The sequence below is a fragment of the Schistocerca serialis genome, chromosome 3 (assembly GCF_023864345.2).
Source record: "Schistocerca serialis cubense isolate TAMUIC-IGC-003099 chromosome 3, iqSchSeri2.2, whole genome shotgun sequence".
Taxonomy (NCBI): Eukaryota; Metazoa; Arthropoda; class Insecta; order Orthoptera; family Acrididae; genus Schistocerca; species Schistocerca serialis.
In genome coordinates this window covers 319,451,734-319,476,496 of record NC_064640.1, presented here as the reverse complement: position 1 = coordinate 319,476,496, position 24,763 = coordinate 319,451,734, and the positions used below count along the sequence as shown (strand labels likewise).

The following is a 24,763-nucleotide window of genomic DNA, read 5'->3' as shown; positions in this document are numbered from 1 at the left end:
TGAGGCAACACTATGTTAAACACACTGGTCTCGTATTCGGGAAGGTGGAGGCTCCAGTCTTCATCCAGCGATCCTGACTTTGGTTTTCCATGGTTTTCCTAACTTCAGACAAATTCAGGGGTCATTTCTACTATAAGGCCACGGCCAATTACGTGTCTCATCTTTGTCAAACTAAACCTGTAAGTATATAAATACCAGTGTATGTGATTTATATTATTATTTGTTGTTATTGATTATAATACCATGACTTGTCCAATTTCGCTGTAAAATTGATCTAAAGATGAATAAAACTACTACCACTAAAATACTACTCATACTAATACTAAAAAACACAGACAGCGGCATAATTCAGCAGATACAAACGTTAATAATTACTTGCCTGAGTCAGAAAATTCACCATATTGTCAGCTATAGCATACTGGAAACAGCACCCAGATACTCGTATGTTAACGTATTCAGGGCCTATTTTCGGTGGTCTGTCTCAGCTGTCGCATTCTGTATTGCTTTTCATCTGTTCTGTTTCTGTAACCTCTTATACACACCTTTGATGGTAATGTATTGTTTTCGTCTCACTGTTCTGTCATCTTGAGTGATCTTTCTTTGTTTCCTTCATTTACAGTTATATTTTAACCCCTTGTAGTCGGTTCTGTCATCTGTTCTCTCTGTGCTCTTCCTGCGACATCCTCTGGGTTTCATTATTTAAATTTCCACTTCACCTTGACAAAAAAGTACTAACTTTTATCGAATATGTGAGAGACCTCCGTATGTGCAGACAAATGTTCGCCTTCGAGTGCATCTTCTTGTTTCTTGATTAGTACCGGTGCTCCCTCGACAACTAACTAGGCGGTGTCAGTTAGGCCAACTCTCGCAGAAGGCGTTTCAGATATATTTTCAACATCCAAAGCAAAATATACACAAGAATGTATTTCTGTGCAAACAGCACTAGTCATAACCAACCTGGAAACATGCTCAGAATTTTCCAACTGAATATTGACGACTTACCAGAAATAAGGGTGGAATGCCTGTCAAAAATCTTACGACCGCAGGAGACATAGCAAAGATTAGAACGCTCTGAGCTAGCGAGATAATATTCCTGGTAATAAACTTGTGCCCAGCGTCAACCACCCTCAATATGAGATAGCCATCATTGTTTGGAATGAGTTAACTAATGTCTCCTTTATTCTCTAAGAGAAACTGGATGAAGGAAACTTCATGGTAGTGGTGATTCAAACTGGAAACAGAAAGGTAGCGAATATTTATAAACTATTGAACATCACTTGGACCAAACAACTTTTAGTACTAGAACATCCTGCAATATATGTAGGCGGTTTAAACAGCAACAGCCATGAATGGGGCTATGCTGAAGAGGATGACAGTGGAAAATTCTCGCAGAATGGATGGAAGTAAACAAATTAAAGATGCGTTATGATGCAAAAGGGAAGGCTGGCCGCTGTGGCCGAGCGGTTCTAGGCGCTTCAGTCCGGAACCGCGCGCCTGCTGCAGTCGCAGGTTCGAATCCTGCCTCGGGCATGGATGTGTGTGATGTCCTTAGGTTAGTTACGTTTAAGTAGTTTCTAAGCCTAGGGGACTGATGACCTCAGGTCAGGACCCATAGTGCTTAGAGCCATTTCAACCTTTTTTTTTTTCTTTTTTTTTTTTTGCAAAAGGGAAGATCACATTCAAGTCTAGAAGATGGGACACAAAGAGCCCACATGACATCTGCCTGTCAAATGTCGACACTTCTGGGAATAATAGTGGAACTATCATCAGAACGATCCTTCCTGACTTTTTCAAAAGTTAATATCGCCCCTTTCTCATCTCCCACGGCATACAAATTCCTCCAGCATGATCTGCTCCTTCATCCAATTGAAACTTTCAAAATCGCATTCGGATAAACTCTCAAAACTATCGGACGAGGCAGTAGAAGAGATTCCTGCCATGACTAACTCGTACTCAAAGTTTCTGAGAGCTGTCACATCTACTGCCAAAAACAGCACACCCAGAAGGTACCTTAAAAGTGATCAACCAGCCATTTAATAATTTCAGGGAAAATGGAGGCCAAGAAAGAGTTACGAATTTGTCGAATTCCTTGAATGAACAAAGAAGAGAAAAAAGGCACAAAGAAACGAGGAACCTTGACTAAACACATTCCAGCAGTAAAGCTTGGACTCTCATCCAGAAGCTGAGAGAAGACCCTTCCCACAACACAAAGAAGTCTACAGTCTCATGCGATACAGTCGCCAGTAATTTAGCGAAAGTTGCCAAGGTTCCAGAAGATACAGCAAATGTTTGGCATGTAAAGAAAGAACTTATTGAAATCAAGAAGTCTCTTCAACATAACCCAGAATTCCCTTCTCCATTTACGACCACTGAACTGGAATCAGCCGTTAACCACACAAAACATAGAAATGCTGCAGGTGTAGGTGAGCTCCATCCCGAATTTTTGGTGTACACTGAACCTACAACACGAATGTGGCTAGTTCACCTTTTTAACGAAATTCTTCACACAGGAATATTATCAGCAAGATTTAAGAGAGCTAAAATTAATGCTATGAAAAAGCCTGGGAAAGAAGAAACAGCTGCAGAACACTACCGCCTAATATATCTACTTAACTGGGCTTACAGACTACTGGAAACAATGATGCTAAACCGAATACAAGACCAAATTAATTCTGTGACACCATCTGAACAAGCTGGATTCACATCTCATAGAAACTGCTGTGAACAAGTATTCTCCTTCAGTACCCACACAGAAACTGGCTACCAGAAGAAACTCAAGAACATAGTAGTTTTTGTTGATCTGTCACCACCTCGTGACATGGTGCACTGCGAGGGTCTACTGTTGAAATTTCTGAAAACAGTGTCTTGTAAATCTCTAGATAACCCTTTAAGTAACGTGTTGAGTAATCGGCGGTTTAAAGTACACCAAGGTAAAAAGAAGAGCATATGAGATGTACTCGCTGATGGTTCGCCTCAAGGCTCTGTTCTTGCTCTGATGTTACTCAATTTTTACACACAGACCTGCCGGACTTGGCCTGCCGGAAATTCCGATATGCAGATGACCTTGCAATTTCATATCACAGTGAAGATCTTTTTGAATGTTAAGTATAGCTAACAACGAGTCCACTAAACTTTACAAATATTTTCAGAAATGTCTACTTAGACCTAATGTTTTTAAAGCAGAAGTATGTCTTTTCCACCTCTCTAATCGGCAAGCATCAGCAGAAGTTAAAAAAAGCTTAATGTGTGGCATACAATTTATATACAGATGTTGAGAAAATGGCCACCACTGTAAACTTGTTCATTCTTGTGAATTCTGTCTACATCCATTTAGTACAAATCACTGTGCAGTTTATGGCTGAAGAGACTTTCCAGTCTACCGCATATTAGAGTTTCTTTCCGTATCAGTTACATATGGAAAGCAGTAAGAATAACTGTTTAAATACCTCTGTGTGGACTTCATTAGTCTAATCTTGGTATCTCTGTCAGTGCGGGAGCGATATGTAGGCCACTGTAGTATATTTTTTGGTATGTCAATTAACATTGGTTTTTGAAACTTTGTAAGCAGACTTCCGCTGGATAGTTGGCGTCTGTTTCCAATAGTCTGCCGGTTCAGGTTTTCCAACATTTCCCTGCGCTCTCCCGTGTGTCAAACAAACCTCTGACCAATCGTACTGGCCTTCTTTGTACACAATCGACATTCCCTGTTAGTTCTCTACATTTAAGCAACGTTTTAAATATACTCACACGAGTGCTTTGTAAGTAGTCTCCTTTGTAGACTATTAGCTTTTTCGAGTATTATACCAATGAAGCGAAGTTACCACCTGATTTACCTACAATTGCACCTATTCCATCATTCCATTTCATATTCCAACAGATTGTTACAGCCTGATATCAGTATGACAAGGCCAATTTCAGTCGTGCCGTACTGAAATTGTAGTCATAGTATACAGCTATTGTGCGTTTTATGAAGTTCATAATTTTACATTTCTGTACTTTTAAAGCAATTTACCAATATTTGCACTACTTTGAAATATTATCAAGATATGATTGCACATTTGTGCAGCTTTTTTCAGGTAATACTTGATTACTGATGACTGAATAACGTGCAAGACGTCTGAGATTACGATTAAAGTTCATTAATGTGCAACACGAACAGCAAGGGTACCAGTACACTTCCCTGGGGCAAGCCTAATGTTATGTCTACTTCTGTCTATGACTCTACATCCAAGACAACGCGCTGCGTCTTTCTTACACCGAAATCGTCAGTACACATATTTAATTAGATTCCCCCATATAATCGTACATTACTTAAAAAATATTGGAACGGTACTAAGTCAAATATTTTTCGGAAGTCAAGAAATACTATACTCCACTGATTGCCTAGTTCCATGGGTTTCACGACAGTATGTTAGAAAAGTATGAGTTAGGTTTTGCGTGATCAATGTTTTCTGACTCCATGCTCGCTGCAGTGGAGTAGGTCATTCAGTTCGATATATTTCATTACGTTTGTACTTAGAATATGTTCTACAATTCTACAACAGGTAGACGTCAATGATATTGCTTGGTAGTTTTGTGCATTACTTCTCTTATCCTTCTTGTAGACGGGTGAGACCTGAGTCTTCTACAACCACTGAGCAAAGTTATTTGTTTGATGAATCTAGCGTGTACTAAGATTACAGGGTGGTTTACTGAACTGCAGTTTCTGTGTATAATGTGAAAATAATTGTACTGGTCCCTAGAGTTCGTTTAATTTTAATGATTTCAGCTGTTCCTCAGCGCCACTGGCAGTGGTATGAGAGTTAAACTGGGGAAATATTCCTGAATTTTTCCCTGTAAATAATAATTTGAAAACGTAGTTCAGTGCTGCTGCGTTGGTTTTGCTGCCATGAGTTTCGGTTTCTGCATCATCGAGTTTCGGTTTCTGCATCATCCATAACAGTCAATGAAATATATTCGCAGTTGCAAATATGGATGACCATTACCTGTATAATGGAATGACGAAAGTGAAAATCAGTGCTGGACCCAGACTCGAACGCGGATTTCTTGCATATGAAGAGTGGTCGCTTTCCCATTAGGCTGTCCTAGGACGACTCACGGCCAGACACAAACCTCCATATGTCATCAACCATGTGTCTACAACCTGCGTTCGTGCATTCATTATATAGATTCCTGTACAGGGGAGACATTTCAATTGGAAGTCGCATGACCAGTGTCAGTAAATACGATACTGCAGAGCCTGTTTTGTTCAGAAGTATGATGCACATAGCCGTTACGAAATACATGAAATGTATTTGCAGTTGCGAATATGGATAACCGTCAGCTATGTAATGCATCATACTTCTAAACAATACAGTCATCGCAATATCGTATTTATTCACCAACACCGGGCAAGCTACTTTCAAATAAAATGTCTCCCCTGAACAATAATATACAAAATGTATGTACAAGTGCAGATTGTAGATACGTGGTTGACGACGGAGAGATGGAGGTTTGTCTGTGGCTATGAGCTCTACTCAGATAGCCTAATGGTAAGGCAACCGCTCACGATAAGAGGGAAATCTGGGTCCGGATCCCGATACGGCATACATTTTAACTGTCGTCATTCCATTATACTGTTGATGATTGTCTATATTCACAACTGCGAAAACATTATTTATTTAATAACGGCTGTAGTAGCCACAGTGCCTGATCCTTCGAATATCAGCGTATGCCCAAAGGAACATTGCATCGTACTTCTGAACAATATAGGTATTGCAACACTGTATAATTTCTTTCAGTTTTATGAGACGTTTTTCGATAAGGTTCCGCTATTGTAGTCACTGACACTTCACATATTGTCCTTTTGTCAGCCAAATGCATATCATTCAGCTTAACTTTGTCTATAACCCGGTGCTTTGCTTTATACCTATTACGCAGCAGTTGCTGTTTGTTTAGAAATTTCTTTACAGTGACTGTGTGTCCTGAAGTCTCTCTTCCACCATGAACTGTTCCTCTAGGTATGTATATATCCAGTATTTGGTGAACTATTCTTCTAAACTTAAGTTGCCATTCCTCTGCATATACCTACACAGTTAACTGTTCGGACATCCTCCTTGAGATCTGAAACTACTGCATTGTTACCTAGTTTGCTGAAATATAAACATTTTGATTTGTGGTACCACACCTTTAATGAAAAAGTAACTGCAGCTAAAGGCTGATTTAATTTATTAAATATTTCTGTTAAGTTGAATGGATGCACTTGGAAACAATTATTACAGTGGTCTAACATTGAACATCTACTTTATTTCGTATATGTTGTTTACACTACAAGACATTAAACATTAATCAGAGATCATAACTAATTTTTTAACAAACTTATGAACACCTTCATTCTTTTTATATTTGAAAATATACCTAGGAAAGCATATTTCAAACCCAATAAAATATAATTTACATCAATATAGTATTTAAATAGTAGCTCTATAATATCTCACATCAAAATACACCATCAAGGAAAATTTTACAGTTGAATTTACTTATTAGCAGGATGTAATCCAATGTACTATCACACTGGACAATTTTTTCAAAATTTGCTTTTACCTCTATTATCAAAGCCGAAAATTATATTGAATTTGTGCTCAAATCAACAAAACAGATCAAACACATCTAGAAATTAAAATAAGTAGGCACCAGTCAGAAATCAGATGTGAACTGGATTCTACTCTATTGGAAATTTCCTCCTATAAGAATAATTTTTTCTTATCTGAGGTTTTTTCCACAAATCAATTGATCAGCTACCTAATAAAGTAATTGAGCAAAAAACCGTTATTTTAGAGAAGCAAAACAAATCAGAAATAAACATCTTTGTTTAGCAACAGTTGAAATATATCATTTTGACACTTGCACTGAATATCGTAACAGCAACGTTTCATACTTGAAAATACTAAAATATATTTTTGCTTTCTTTCCTTCACAGACAAACAAACAAATACATACTAACAAACAAACACACACAAACACACTTACATATGCGCTCAAATACAGACATATACACAGACACACACACAGGCACACTCATATAGCCCATGTGCATGCATATGTGACACTTAAAACTTATACTGTAAAACCATTTTTCAGCAGACATGGGTTTCATGACAGTATGGGTAAACCATATTATTATTGCCACTTGACCACATGTTGCTAGTGGAAGACATGGAATGTTGTCGAGAGGATAATTTGCTTTGATGGGATGCACCAAACAATTTCTCCACTCTTTAATACTGTGCTAACATTAGTTATATAATTGTACACCAATAATCTTAAGAAACAAAAAACTGGTTGTTGGTTATGTAATGTACATGACAGGAATTTCATTCCATTAAAAATACATTGAGCTAACAGGAAACATACATATATATTATTCTTCATTTTCACATTTTTTTTAACAGACAAGAATACATTCCTTTTCTACATATATTACTATCGATGATAACAGTGATTTTATAACTGATATTTTTGTAGCATTCCACTGTGGAAATTGCCATGGACATTCAAATTAGATCCTCATTTGTGATAAAAATAGACTCTCTAATAAATGTAACGCCAATGGAGGAAATCAATATTTCTTCCAAAATAAAATTTCTCAGCGATTTGTGGTAAAATTACTGTTCACAGAATGGTTTACATGATTCCAGCCTCAATAAACTGCAATACTAAGATCATTTTTAATATTAACATTATTTTTGAAATTGAAGATGAAGATTCTTCCCTTAATTTTGATGCTATTTTAACAAATATTGAAATGTATATAAGAGTAACAAAAATACAGCTGTTTTGAGATCTTGAAGTAGATTATTTTTATTCACAGACTAGATGAATTATGAGTGTCCTATCTCTGTCTGAGGCTACAGTAAAACACATTCACCACACAAAGCTTTTATCAGGAACATGTAGTGTATCAGTAACTTCTGATCACAATAATACAATTTTAGTGGCTGTGTAGTGCACAATGGTATAACTGTACTGTGATGTAGGTACTGAGGCTATTGTTATTTGGTGATTACAAGAGGAAATTAAACATCAGAATTAATGAAGATATGTTATATCAACAACTGAAGACAAATTTGTAAGAGTTGACCATCGCTACTTCTTCTCATATTTGCTATGCTTCATTTGAACATATTTACACTGACACATATTTTTAATACATTACCCTGGTGTGAAGAGGGCTTCATGCAGTTGTGACATAAATTTATGCAGGAAGATTGCGACCATATTCCTAATCAGTAGGAGAACTGCACAACTGCTGTATTGGTCACTAAGTAATAAACCACCATCTGACAAACAAATGACTTTATTTTATGTGTTTTGGGTAGAACCCATCATCGGAATTGTCTTCAAACCAGAAATACATAGGCAATAACAGAAAATCTAACTATACAAAGAATACAGAAAGGTATAAAACTGCAAGTATTGTCAAAATCAAACAGCTGAAATACACACCATGAAAATATCTGTGATCAGGTACATAAAGATGATATGTAGCAAACAAACTTGTCACAGCAGGGTGACTGACCAGTCACAGTGCAATAACTAGGATACAATTTAAGCCACCAGAAGGCAGCGAAGAATATAAAAGTAGAGCCACATAGTGTCAAAAGAAGAGAAAAAAATATTTTTTCTTTTTCATTAGAGATGTCCTATAGAGTATCAAATTTTTACAAAAGTTTACAAGGCATGAATTATAAATAAGTGAAGTTATAGGAATTTACAGTTACATAGAAAATACCAATAACAAAAAAGACATTGATGTAAAATGGCAATGCACAGAGTAAAAATTCCAGAACAGTTACATAGATGCAAACACCAACAAAAATTATGTAAATAAAGCAAGAGAAGGAAAACAATTTAACAAGGTACAATAAAACAGAAACAATAAAAACATCATAGCATATGGCAAGGGCTCAAATCACTGCAAGATTAGATGAGGAAGAGCATGCAAACAAAAATCGTCAAAAAAGAAAATAAATGATGTAACAATAAAAGACAATAGCAATGCAAAGGAAAATAGAGGGCATGATACACTTTCCAAAAACATTAGATTAAGTGGTAACAATAATCCATTCTGTAGATGAGCTTTAATTATAATATTAGATGTGAAGGATGCTAGGGAATCGAAACCCACAAAAAAGTACAGATGAAAAACATATCAGAATAAGAAACATTTGCTTGGAGTTATAGACATACATGTGAAAATGCTTGGAATTACAGGTTCAGTATTTTGCCAAATATTTAAAGAAGGGTTGCATGGTTGGTGTCTAAAAATTTCTTATTCCTCTAATATATCTAGTACACTTCCTTTGGCTCAACAAGGAATATATGCAGTTATTTATCTCTGTGTAATATAAGGTGTCCCATCTGTGATAAATGGCGACTGGCTGCAGAATTACTTTTATTGGTGTGTTCTGCACTTGGTTTTCATTTATGACAGGAAGGACACCTTATGTTACACAGACATAGAGGACTGTAGATACTACATGTTGACAAAAAGGGCGTTCGCTACATGTATTATAGGAATAAGAAATTTTTACATCAATCATCTTTAATTTTGAACAAACAGTTGTCTTCTAGTTGCAATAGGTTCTTTAAAATATTCACTGAAATACTAGGGCTATAATGCCAAACATTTCTGCATGTATTAACCCATTCCTTATATCTCTACCTCCAAGCACCTGTTTTCTATACTTTTAAGTTTTGTCATTTGTATTTTTTGAGGATTCAGGTACCCAGCATCGTTGACAGCTAGTATTTTAAGTAATGCTCATGTACAGAAGAGGTGGTTGTTGCCACTTAACCTAACGCTTTTGGAAATTATATTGTGCTCTTTGTTTTCCCTTGTGTTTCTTTGGTTTTTTATTACTGCATAATTTTTTTGTTTGTTAGCGATTTTTGTTTGCATGGCCTCCTTCCTCTAATCCTGTCAAGGTTTGAGTCCTTACCCTATGAGTGCTTCAATTATTTATATTTTATTGTACCTTATTAAACTGTTTTCCTTCACTTATTTTATTTGTGTAATTTTGTGAGAATGTTTGGATCTGTGTACCTCTTTTGGAATTTTTATTCTGTTTGTCATTTTACATCTATGTCTTTTTTGTCGTCAGTATTTTCTATGTAACTGTAAATTTATATTACTTTGTTCATTTTATTATTCACATGTTGTAAGGTTTTGTAAAAGTTTGATTTTGTGTACTACAATTCTTATGAAAAAAAGTGATAATTATTTCTGCTTTTGACGCTATGTGGCACTACTCTTGTATTCATCACCTCCCTAGTGTCTTAAATTACTTCCTGGTTATTGCACTGTAGCTGGCCTGTCAGTCTTCAATGACATAATTGTTTCTTACGTATTGTCCTTACTTATATGATCACCAAGATGTTCATGGTGTCTATTTCAGCTGTTTAATTTTGATGGTACTTTTAGTTTTATACTCTTTTATATTATTTGTATAGTTACATTTCCTGTTATTTGCTATGTATTCTACCCAAAACACATCTAATTAAACTGTTGGTGTATCAGTTGATGTCTTCTTAAGCAGCAACTGGTACAGCAGTTGTGGAATTATCCTGTTGAAGAGTACTTCAAATGCCTGAAAATGTTATACACTTGTTTCAAGGGAAGAACATTCTTTTTTCTTTTCAAGAAATTCTGAGATCCATATTCCTAGAAAAGATTATTATTTTAGGAGACTTTTCCAATAATATTCTCATAACTGGCTTATATCAGCTTTATAATGTTTTTGACATTTTCAGCAGTACAGTGACAGGATAAATGACTGAAGTTTGATGATAAAGCAGATACCCTGATGTTATTCTATTTGACAACAAAAGCATTGGTTATAGAAACTTCCACTGTGCATCTGTTACAAGTTAATCAATGCTGAAAACTACTTAATTCACTAACTTCTGTTACCAAATTGCAGTACTGTTTCTTAAATGAATTTCATATGGCAGACACCACATGGACAAACAAAATTATTCTTTTATAGGGTTAGTCTGACTCCTTTTGCTTTTCAAGTATAGGGAGTTGTCTGTACTGACAGTCTTTGTCATTATGTTTGCAGATGAATGATCTATGTTTAATATTGATGCAATTTGTTGTAAATAATGTGTAATGACTTTCTCAACTTTTTGTAGAGTGCTCTGCTATTGCATCTCATTCAGGAGTTGTACTACACAGTAACATGATATTTGACTCATCAGTATCTCATTTTTGGTGCTAAAACTTTATGATGAATCCTTTAACTTATACACTTAGAAAAACATCAGGGCATACTGCAATAATGTAATACTGTAATGATATACAGGTAGTAGATTCATTAAGCACAGTGAATTCTCATATTTCTGATTAATTTGTTTGGACAGACCGAGAGAAGTTACAGGGGTCATAAATGGATATCATACATTTTCATATACGATAGACTGTTGTTTATGTAATGGGAAAGGTATAATGATGTTCTATGTCACCATCATTATGTGTGCACAGAACAGCTGTTTTGAGTTATTGTTAAGCAACAGGAAATTTTTTTACAGTCATTGCGATAGTTACTAAGTTAACAAAATACTACTTTAGAATTGATTCTGAAATGATTTTCTCATTCTCACACAACGCTGAATTATTAAGACTGTCTCGTTGTTTAAATCCTGCACATATCTGGCACTATGTAAGCTGTTATTTGCGATTCTAATTCTATAAAACTCGGTAATAACCAAGAGTCAACATGGCACTTTGCTTCAAAACCTTGTCTTCAACAAAATACTACAGCAGTTAGAAAGTTGCGCAGTTTCAGCTGTATGTATGCTCTGTTATTGTTGACTAGAGATCTTATGAGAGTGGTTTATCTTGAAACAATTCAAATAAAATGATATGAACCACCTTGGAAGTAAACAAAAAAAAGCATATCAGTTCATAAGTAGACTTATTTGTTTAAGTTCAGATATGGAAGACTACAATTATATTCAACAAAACAAAATATTCAAATATAATTACATTATTACTGATATGTATTTCTGCAGAGATTCTATATCTTATTTCAGTGGTGAATTTGAATCCATCAGTATCATTGAGTGAGTATATAACTTGATAAGTTATTACACTATGTTAAGACCATATACAATATAACACTAAAATAACCTCTGCTATTCTCGTAACAACTTTATGTATTTGCAGACAATTTATGTTATATATACTAATATCACAGTTAAGCAATCACACATTCATCTACAAAAAAGTTATAGGACCTTAAAGCACATCGCTATTGAAATGAGAATTAGTTTCAGGACAGCAAACTCTGTGAGACATCTCCAGATGCTAAGAGACTTCTTTAAAACTCACACTATACAATCCTTTCCCATGTTAATTGACTAATCATAAAAAGTTTCGATTTGCATTATAAATTTTTACTATCGATTTATTAACTGAAGTGTCACCAGTTGCAAAGAAATACACTGGTTATTGCTTTATCATTTCAAATCAGTCATTTTAATATGTTCTTTTTTGTAATAATTCTGTTATTGCTACTTCAATGATATTGACATATTACAGAATACATTTGCTAACAACATGATAGTTGTATTATAGAATAATTTAAAAATATCAAGAATGACAAAATCATTTTGTTCAATAATTTTTAATTGCCATTTTAGGCCGTAATATGCAAGTATAGGTTTGGCACACAAGATGAGTATTATTGACAAATTTTCTGTATCACAGTCTTCCTGTTTATGAATGATTTCAGTATAAACAGTAACTCAATATTTATTTTTCATACACATGTTCTTGTTGTTTATTTTTAATGCACCTCATATTAACTGATAGATCATCATCACCGGGTTTCCTATTTATGAAATGAATGCAAACCTTAACAGGCTCTAGCCACTTCTTGTAGATAAAAATATTACAAACCAGCCATCATTCAGTTATAGGGCCTCATTTTAACATCGTTATATTATATAACTTTAATAATTTAAAAAAGGATTATCTGAATAATTTAAACAAAGATTATCTGAGTCATTTAAATATTTGACTCTATTACATATTTATGAAAAGCACAAATACAAATTCAAAATGTGTGCAGATAATTTTACTTGTGAAGAATCACTGAACCATGCAGATCAAATGAAGATAACAAACTTTTGTATATCAGAGGTTTTGCTTTATTAATTTATGCCAAATATTAGGTTTTCTTTATTAGATGAGTTGTGCTCATTTTTTTGCACCAAATCAACTCACAAATAGTAAACATAAACAGCAAAAAGTCAGCTTCTAGTGGGAAACACAGCCACTCTCTTTTTGAATTGGAAATAAGGACTGCAATGTATTTAAGCTGCCAGATTTTTCGTCTGTACTTCTGATTGCAGTGAAATAAAAGGTCCATATTAATGCCAGTTTTATGGATTACAGTATTAAAATTCTATGCTCAATTTAGTTCTATAAAAGCCTCTATTAAATACTACTGTTACCATGATGGTATGTAAAACATACATGCATTGCACACACATTTTATGATTATTTATCCTTGATCACAAAATCATTTCTGGGACAGGAGCATTTCTATTAATAATTATTTACAGAAACAATTCTTAATTATGTAACAAAATGGCTACTATTGTAATATAGGTATTGTCGTACCAGCGTAGAATGTCTTTAATCTGACAATTGTTAATTTATATACAGCTAGCATGGATGAACATGTTTGCCATTTGGCTGAACAAGTATAATGTTACAGGTTAATCTGAATGTGTCCACACATAAAGCTATATATATGCCACAAATACTACCATACACAATACTCTTTCAACTGTTTTCATTATTTATTTTCAACATTACAACATCAATTAATATTAACACTTATGAAAACATAAAATAAACTGATATTTCTCCCTGATGTTGAGATTACAATGATACATTCCTTGAGGGAAAATTTTAATAGCTCACATATTACTCACCACAGTTTATTTCTAATGAGTTCTTACCCAATCATGCTAGCAGCTACCATCTGGCTATGTTGTACTGAATACAAGTTGTTCAGTTCCAGTCTCTATGAAAATATGTTCGTCTCTTTTGTAATTGGTGAACGGGATGTAGTTAACTCTTCTTTCTTCATTACACGCTGATTTTGTGCTCCAGGTGCTGAAACAATTCATAAACTTGTAAGAGGTGCATAATGGACTAGGACATAAAACTAACATGTTTTAACTATACAGAATATTTATCTGTAGATTTAACTGCAAGTGTGATCTAATAAATATTAAGAAAATCATTTGAAAGCTTGTTGGGGCAATTATTGATAGTACCACAAATATACTAGTAAGCATTTGTCAAAGTCCTCTATGCATCTCAAGTGTTTTGCTTCGAAATTCAGTTGCCATTTTCTTTATATCTTTTCCTGTATAGATCTAGGGATGGGTTACAAGTGTTAGCTGCACCATAGCTCTATCAGTAACGCTCCAGAACAGCAAATATAAACAGCACCCAACATCTGGAATGTGCTTTCATCAAAGCTGTTGAAGATTAAGAGCTGTGATCTTCAAATTAGTGGTTATGCATGTAGAGCTTTGACAAACGACCTCCTGGTGTCAACAAGGAACCTTAGGGCCGATGAATAGTGTTCAAAATTAAATGTACCAGAATTGTTCAATAAATAATGCCCCAAATGTTTGTAGGAAAACGTCATTTTAGGTGCTTCGAATTTGGTATTTCTTTTGGAAGTGTGTGACCTTGAAACTATTCAACCAGATTGCAGAGCTATGGTGAACTGTCAAAATCGCGTCTACACAAGACACTCGTTCCAAGCAACATGCTGTAATTGTCTTTTGAGTTGTGGAAAAAGAAACCAGGGTAACGTTTGTGCAGAACGAATGGTAATGATGCTACTTATTGGACTACTGTTAGGCGTTGTGTAAAGAGAGTTAAAACGTCAGAAAGAGCAGAAATTGAACATTGTGAGTGGCCATGTTCAAAATGTCATGTCACAGCTACTGCTCTTGACGTGATGAATCCCACGGAAGCCATTATTCATGCAGACTATCACATCAGAACTTGACTCTACAGCTATCAGTGACATTAGAAATGCATGTGCAATGGTTGTGACTCTTGAACATTGTAAGCTGTGCTAAAGATGGGTCCCACAAATGCTAACAATAGACTATAACATTTAATAAAAAGGTCAAGATTTTAATGGGATGACTTGATACAGCTGTCAGGAATTTGAAGAACTGCACATTTTTCATAAGCTGTACAAATTTATTCTTTATTTTCTATCGGTTTCAGTTGTAGCAATCATCTTCAAAGGATTACAATATCAACAAAAGCAAATGAACAATGTACACACAGGGTAAAGGAAATAAGTTGTCAGCTTAACCATGGTAAACATGTGGAAGTATTTACAAAAAAATCTGTATATTAGCTAGATATGGAATTTAATTTTCCACTGAGGAAATTGAAAAATATCAGTCTTAAAATATTTACAGAATCAGAAAAATGTGCTGCAGGCCATGACTTTGATACCAACTGGAAACTGACCTCACTATGATTAAACAGAAAGATCATTAAGGTAGTAACATGATAACTGATCTCGGTGGATACAAATGTACCAAGGAACTTATGTATGCATGAGAAATGTTGATATGACACAATGGAAAGACCATCTGTTTGTAATCGATATATGTCAACCATGGACCATTAATATATATTGTTAACTGTAAAATATAGTTAACTGTTCATCATCATGTAATATACGATGAAACATGGCAGTTACACTTTTCAGGTTGCTTACAGACTTATACAATACATGTTGAGTTTTGCAGCTTCTGTAGTTCCTCAGTAACGATGAGGTATGAAGTCATAGAACTGTGGTGCCTGATTGGTGCACAATGTTATCTCTAAGGTCTCAGTGAGACATTTCCTAAGTTATAGGTCATGAGGTGCTTGAGGTCTAGCTTATTTGAAATCGAAGGTATCGGTTATATGGTGCTTAGGGACTATGTGATCAGTGCCAGAGGTATAGGTTGTGTGACAGCAGGGATTTAGATTTTTTGATCTAAACCCCTGTATTTCCCATCCTTTCAGAGATAGACATAATATACAGTTCTTGTAGTTTTTATACATTTATCTCATTTTGTACATATATTGATAGAATTTCTTATATTCAGTGATATGGCTAGTATAATTTACTCTTAACATAACTTTACAAACTATGTTTCATTGATATGGCAATATATTATCGTTGTGCATAACACAAATTATTTAGTAAGAGATAGTCTTCATGATGTAAAGTATCTAGATATCCCATGTATACATAACTACTGTGATTTACTCATATCAGAAGAATTTAGATATTTGTAGTGTCGTACATTAGCAAATTAAATGTGACATGGTAACAAGCTCTTTGCATGAAGTCTTCTCTGAACAGTGGTCATCAGTAGATATTGAGATTTTTCTGACCTATGTCACTCTGGACTGTAGAGTATTTTTGAGATTTGTGTCTGCATAAGATAGTTACATATAAGAGGGGATGTTTAGTTGATATTTTGAATCATACCATTTCTTATGATTACTATGTCTTCATACTGTTAACAACATAGATGCAATGTAAATATTATGTTCATTTACAGGTAGACCTTCATAGTCTACATTTATCGATGGTTGACAATATATATCTTTGCATATACCATGTATATAACACAAATCGATTCCTAAAAGGTGATCTTTGCAGTGTAAACTATCTATATCTTTCGTATACTCATATGCTTAAGATCTTTGATGCACTCATATCGACAGAGGTCAGTCTCATGTTACTATCTTAATGATAGTTGCGATTAATTGCAGTGAAATCAATTATATGCTGGTATAGAAATCATGGTCTGCTATACGTTGTAGATTTTACAACCCTGAGGATTTTCAATTTATCCAATGGGAAGTTGAATTCTACATCCATCTAACATACAGATTTTTTGTAAGTGCTTCTGCATGTTTATTCTTATAAAGCTGACATGTTACTTAGTGTGGTGTCACCGCCAGACACCACACTTGCTAGGTGTAGCCTTTAAATCGGCCGCGGTCCGTTAGTATACGTCGGGCCCGCGTGTCGCCACTATCGAAGATTGCAGACCGAGCGCCGCCACACGGCAGGTCTAGAGAGACTTCCTAGACTCGCCCCAGAGTACAGCCGACTTTGCTAGCGATGGATCACTGACAAAATACGCTCTCATTTGCCAAGACGATAGTTAGCATAGCCTTCAGCTACATCATTTGCTGACGACCTAACAAGGCGCCATTACCAGTTAGTATTGATGCTGTAAAACATGTACCGTCAAGAGCGATGTTCACCAATTATGGATTAAAGTTAAGTATTCCAGAAGCTACGTACATTTTTTGCTAGTCTCAATTCCTTGTCCAGTTCCAGACCTCACGCCAGCCTGTGTGAGCTTAAATGCGTGCCTTTCGGCTTCCTTATAGTGGGTTGGCTGTCTTGCCAATCCACAACACTTAGTTTATCCTATATGTACATTGTTCATTTGGTTTCGTTGATACAGTCTTCCTCTGAAGATGGTCACAATGATCGAAACCAGTATAAAATAGATTATAAGCAGTTTGTACAATTGATGGCAAACATGCAGTTCTTTCACACTAGCCATTTCGTCTTAGCTGTTGGAGCAATCTGATGTCAATGGAGAGATTCTTCAGTCGCAGGTCGTTGTAGGTGACGAAACCTGGGTGCATGACTCAACCAGAGACAGAAAAGCAGTCACTGGAGTTGCTCCACCCATTATAACAAAAAAAGAAGAAATTCAAGGCAGCTCCCTGTATTGGTAAAATCATGATGACAGTCTTTTGGGATAGTGATTGTGTCATTCTTATGAACATGGTACCTAAAATGGTCGGTTGTTAATTCAGAGACAAATTTGGAAACTTTGAAGAAACTCAAGAACCATTTCTGACAAGTTCGATCTGACAAGAAATCTCTAACACGACAATGCACAAGGGAGGTCTTACTCTAACATGACAATGCACAAAGGAGGTCTTACTCTAACATGACAATGCACCCCCACACTGTCTCAGAAAACTTGTGAAATTGGGCTAGATATTATTGCCTTTTCCACTCCATAGCCGAGACCTAGCGCCCTTGGTTTTTATCTGTTAAGGTGTGTTAAGGTGCTTCAGTGTTCTCTGCGTGGAGCACACTTTGAAGATCATGAGGTTGTAATTCATGCAGTGAAAATATGGTTATGAGTATAGGACAAGAGGTTTTAACAACAGGGAATACGTGCTCTTACACAACGTTAGCATAGGGCCATGGAATGCGATAGAGGTTATGTAGAAATACAGTACATATGAAACAGACATTGTCTGATATTGTCACGAAATTCTAAATTTGAAGAATAAATACGTTCTGGGCAAAAAAATTGGGGCATTATTTGTTGAATGACCCTCGTAAACTACAGCTAATAAATGAGGGCGTGCTGAAAAGTAATGCTTCAATAACTATGTTGGTGTACTACGAGACACCCAGAAAACTAAAGGCACGAATTGAAAGGGTTTGTCCACCTATAGAACACCCTGTCCTTCACCCTGACAATACCTGACCAAACACGAGTGCTGTGACATCGCCAGCAATCCAATGCCTTGGGTTTGCTGTCATATCATCCCAACTTGTCCCAAATTGTCGTCTGTTGCCAAAACTGAAAGAGCATCTTTGAGGACCGCACCTTGACAGTGATGAAGCAGTGCAAACAGAGGTGAGGATGTGTCTCTGACAACAAAGCCAAACCTTCTACAGTGATGGTACCAATAAACTGGTCTCTCATTGGAAAAAATGTATATGTCGACAGGATGCTGATGTTGAAAAATAAATCTGTAGACATGAAGACTGGAGATGTAGAAAGTTAATAACGTTTATTTGGTTTAAAAAGCATTAAGAGCTTTGACATTAAAAATTCAGTGGCGTTACTTTTCAGTACACCCTTGTAAAAAAAAAAAACTACTTTCTTATCAGTTTTTTTGGTTTGGCTTTGTGAAAGTCTATAGCTGTAGAATGAAGCATGAGCTTGCAGTTAAACAGCAGTAGAGGATCAGTGCAGGTATGGACCCAGATAATGATCTAAGTCAAGGTCACCATCCACCACTCTAGGGAAACTGGGAGTGGTAAATTCAAGGTCATGATGTAACCCGATACCTATCATGTATCAAGATAACGCCCCTTCCACTGTCCACACCTCTGTGGCTATTTATGACACAAAAATAGCGGGAAAATGAAGATCACCCATCCAATGGGCTGGGTCTAAGACCAAAATCAAGATCACCCTCCCCCAGCTGATCTTGACGAATAGGATGACATAAAATGGTGGCAAAACCAAGTCAAGTGTTGGTATTTCCCACGTGCTGTTGAAGAGTGAAAGAATTGAGAAATAGTGCAAAAGTGATTCGAGACAAGAACTTACGTTTGAACTGCAGAGTATTCATGTAGACGTTGAAGAAAGTATTGTCATATAAGGTTGTCAACGATATTTAATTATAAAGCAAAAAGAAAATATCATGAAAGTCAGAAATAAATAATACATTTTTTATGGTCTTGCAATAATACGGTGATTCCTTGTGTAGGTTTTTTCCACCTCTAATTTCCTACACATGAGGAGTGGACAGTCCACTGTGAAACTTTTTTGTTACAGACAATTCTCGATAGGTTTGGAGGTGGACAAAGGTGGTTCCCAATTGGAACTGAAATAAAAAGACTGATGCACACATACCTTTCAACACAGGGTAAGTACGATATTGTAGTGCCTGTCTTAAGAAGAATGATGCAGTGTTCCATCGAACATGCATGCATGTCCAAAGGAATGGGCAGTGTGGCGATTACAGCTGTTGTGAAATGCATGAAATGCTTTCGCAGTTGCGAATACAAACAACCATAGTCTGCCTGATACCAGGCAGCGACTAGCAGTTATAATGTTCTCCTCTGTACAAGAATTATATAATGTGTAGAAGTACAGATTGTGACGCAGGAACGACGACATATGGAAGTTTATGTCTGGCTGTGGATCGTGCACGGATAGTCAAAGCCCGCTCGCGTAAAACGGGAAATCCGGGATGGAATCTTGGTGCAGATCAGATTTTCATTTTCGTCATCCCCTTACACAGATGATGATTGTTCGTGTTCACAACTGAAAATATATTTCAGTTATACTGGTAAGTTTACAGCTCCAATTGCGTCGTATTATCTACCAATCATTCAGAGTGCGCTTACTTTCTCGTAAATTATCGTAACCTGCTGTATTTCGCGTAAACAGAAAAATTAATTTTCAAAGTCACAACATAGTCAGCAGTTTCTGAAGTTGTGGGGTTTACGTAAGTGGCGCTGTTTTTGGATACTTATGTGCCCCCTTGGATTACACAATTTCCATTGTACTGTCACAAACAGAGTTCTGTGACGAAGTAAGGCAAGAACGCATACTGTTGGTCTGTGAATAACCTAATGAGATTTTTGGACATTAGCAAAATTTCCTATAGTGGACAAGAAACTACAATAATTCTGAAAGTTAGAAGTGGATAAGAAAATTTTTTTATTCAACGTCGCCATGTATTTAGATAGTGTTATGTGTGACAAATGAATGGACACCATCATATTATATGACATTGCCTGACTCAGTCTTAGATGTCAAACCCCATCAGAAGTGACATCCCATTATATAAAATTCACAGCAATCGTTTCTCTCAAGTGAGGGATGAGAAATTCAATCACCCATTGTATTGCGACTGACAATGGGCACTATTTTGAAGGAATGGTAGAAAAAGTAAAGAAGTTTTTTATTTTATTTTATTGGCTTTCGAGACGTGATCATACAGCAGTCTTAATAGCGGAACGTCAATTGTGACGATATGAACGCGAGAACAACGCAACACTCCGTCTTCTGTCGGGAATCGAACCCAGGTTCCTTCAGTTAGCAATCTACTACGTTGACCGCGCAGCTACCAAGGCGGACAAAAATGTATGTTAACACCCCATCTATGACAGTGGCATTGGAGACGCAACACAAATCTATTACCATCAGAGTCTGATCTGTTCTTAAAACCTGTGGAATAATAATATTTGTCAGAAGAGTAACAGCTTAAGATGGTTTTTTTTTCGTCGTAATGCAGGAAAATGACAGTTTTTTTTTTGTTGTAAATGTGACCCTTTAATTCTTTTGCACTGTGCATAATTCAATAATTGTCTTTATAGTATAAACCAGTCATGATGCCTAGCATGAATAGGCTAAACACACAGAGTGTACTTCACAATTCATTTTACTCACTGCGAGAGATTGTAAAGGGGACATAGTACATTAAGTTTTGTATAGGAGACCGTGACCGGAAACGGCTCGTTTCCATGTTACAAGGTAAAGAAGAGCTACTCAGTCGTGCACTAGGTGTTTCTTATGCAGTTCGTCTGTTATGGTATGCTACCCACATTAATGAATGGTACGATGACGCGATGTCACGTGATGTTCTCTGTTTCCATCTGCCTTGTTTTCATGTTTGTTGGTGATGCGTCAGTTGAGATTACAGTGATTAGTACTGGAGTAACAGGATGTCTGAGTACATGTTCACAGAGTACAACGATTTGTTGTTAATTTACGGTGAATCTTACCGTGATGGAATAAAAGCTCAACTTTGTGCCACGAGTACTTTCCAAATCGCGTGACTCCCATCTCACGCCATGTGTGCCTGAGTAGAACATCGACTGCTGGCAAGTGGGAAATTCACAAGCGATAGAGCAAACTTAGCGCTCCGAAAAGGCGCGCACGGTCGTATTAGAAGAGGAACCGCTTCATCAAGTTGAAGAGAACCCACCGACTAGTACTCGAGCCACTGCACGTGATTTGCATGTGTCTCCTTGTGTGTCTGGCATGTCCTGCATGAACAGCAACTCCACCCATATGACCTTCATAAGGTAGACGCTGTGCTCTCCGCAGATTTTGTGCCGCGTGTCAATTTCTCTATTTGGTGCTTACACCGTTTCGTAGACTTTCCTCAGCTTCCAAGGCGACTTTTGTTCACCAATGAACAGGGAAGGTATTTTGAACACTCGAAACAGCCGCATTTGGGACCAAGAAAACCCCAAAGCCACGTGTACACGAAGATTTGACCACACTTCAGGCATCAATGTCTGGACAGGTATCTGCAATGGTCGTGTGACTGGGCCGTACATCCTCTCTCCCTACCTAACGGGCGCCAGGTACTTGGTATTCCTGCAGCAAGTGCTGGTGGACTTTTTGGAAGATGTGCCATTGGACATTCGGCACGAAATGGGGTTCCAGCCTGATGGCACAGCAGTACATTTTGCAGTTCGCTTTTGAAACCATCTAAATGTAGTCTACACGGTCAGTTGGATCGGTAGAGGTGGACCACATGCTTGGCCACCAAGATCCCCAGATTTAACGCATTTGAACTTTTCCTTGTGAGGCCACATGAAGAGTATTCAAAAATGGTTCAAATGGCTCTGAGCACTATGGGACTTAACATCTGAGGTCATCAGTCCCCTAGAACTTAGAACTACTTAAACCTAACTAACCTAAGGACGTCACACACATCCATGCCCGAGACAGGATTCGAACCTGCGACCGTAGCGGTCGCGCGGTTCCAGACTGTAGCGCCTAGAACCGCTCGGCCACTCCGGCCGGTTCCTGTGTAAAACTCGATCTACTAAGTCCCCTATACAGCTTATAGAAGTGTGTAACATGAATTGTGAAACACCCTGTATATATACACTAAAAGTACAGGTTGCATATAGCAAATGGAAATAATGTTCGAGGAACTGACTGTAGCTATTGTATCCCAATTGCGCTATTTTGTGTGTAGGCATGTCAGTCTCTCACGGGGGTCATCAGGTGCTACCCCATGCCTAAAGCTGGTGGATTCACCTTCAGACACTATTTCAAATGTAACACAGGTGGATGTGCCTCTGAACCGTACCATTGATCTACTGGAGTACAGGCTATTCTTCGTGATCAAACTGCATTTCAAGATTAGGAGGTTAGGGGTGTGTATGCCTTAGAGGACTGTAGTTTGAACTGAACATTTGTTTACGGTGAAAGGCAGCACCATACAGCAATACTCCACTAAAATGGGAACTGATAACCGTTCATAATGCAGCTTGTAGGATATGCTACTAAAATAAGGGGCTGACAGACATAATGTAGACGATCTTTGCTATCACAGACTCCAACACAGATGTCATTAGTATAACACATAAGTGCAATATTAAGACTGGGGAAAGATCCTTTTTTCAATCTAGGTCCCTGTGATATACCATGCATCAAAATTCTATATCGATATGGGTATTACTCAAGGAACAAATGTGTCAAATAGATTGAAAACAGTCCCTGTTAAAGATTTCGTCCTGCAGTGAGTCCATTAGGGATAATAAGGACACACGAAAGTTGACTGGTGTTGAAGTACACCTTACACGTAACCAACACCGAGAAAAAGGTTGTAAACTATGTTCTGTCTACATATAATTTTAGTTCTCTACCTCTAAACCACACGCAGATTTTTAACACAGACTTCAACAAAGAGGACACAAGAATTATACACAAACAATGCCATTTTTTTTTATATTAGCAAGCAATATTTGCAATGAACCTCTTACTATATATGTAAAGTGGCAAGCACACAATCATGAATTACTAAAGTGCTGGAAACTCTAATCTGTACCCAAGAATATAGTGAAACGAGTTGATGACATGCATGCAAGAATTTGTGTGTCTGTATGACTGTAGTTTTACCTATTTAACGTGGAAATTCGATTACGCAAAATCATACAGTTAGTTTACTCATATGAAATATTGTATTTTACTACAGAAGAAACATAAGCGTGGGTTAGGTAAGGAGATGGAGTGTAAATTGACTTTGTGCTTCTCTAAGAAACACATCGGATAAGAATTCTATACCGCACAGTGAAACACTAGACGGGACAGGCAATGTAGCAGCATCATATATCGCGTAAGTATTTGGCAGTCTTTGGTATGCTCTTCCACTTTATCTAGACATTGTTTTGTAGGAGATGGCATCACTTCTTGGAGCATATGATTGATCTTGCATATACGCATACCCGACGTGTGTCATATGTATTTGATGTGGATACCACGTGACAAAGTGATTCACAATCATCAGAAAAACGTTGCAGGTAAATGGAGCTTTGCTGCAGGTATCGCTTATCTCCGAAATATATAAATATTATATTAACACACGAATATACAATGGAAAAAAACGTATTTCTCGGAAAATACTATGGAGAGTGCATTCAACGAGGACTGCATTTCCATTATGTCATCACCATCATATACTGTAGCGCCGAAGAACATGGTATAGGCATGCGTATTCAAGTACAGAGATACGTAAACAGGCAAAATACGGCGCTGCGGTCGGCAACGCCTATAGAAGACTAGTGTCTGGCGCAGTTGTTAGATTGGTTATTGCTACTGCAATGGCAGAGTACCAAGATTTAAGTGAGTTTGAACGCGGTGTTACAGTCGGCGCACGAGCGATGGGACACAGCATATCCGAGGTAGCAATGATGTGCGGATTTCCCCGTGCGACCATTTCACAAGTATATCATGAATATCAGGAATCCGGTAAAACATCAAACCTCCGACATCACTGCGGCCAACGTTCAACGTGACCGAATTGCAACCCATACGCAGATTGCTGTAGATTTCAATGCTGGGCCATCAACAAGTGTCAGCG

The 24,763-nt window shown here is 36.9% G+C and overlaps 1 protein-coding gene across 1 annotated transcript in view; it reads right to left on the bottom strand.

Moving 5' to 3' along the window:
- Positions 1-13,791: 13,791 nt before the first annotated feature.
- Positions 13,792-24,763, bottom strand: part of LOC126471603 (glutamate decarboxylase) — a 278,613-nt gene continuing 267,641 nt past the window's right edge. Inside the window, exon 12 of the mRNA XM_050099840.1 lies at positions 13,792-14,170. The gene's annotated coding sequence lies outside the window, so the exon portion shown is untranslated. The remainder of the gene's footprint in view (positions 14,171-24,763) is intronic.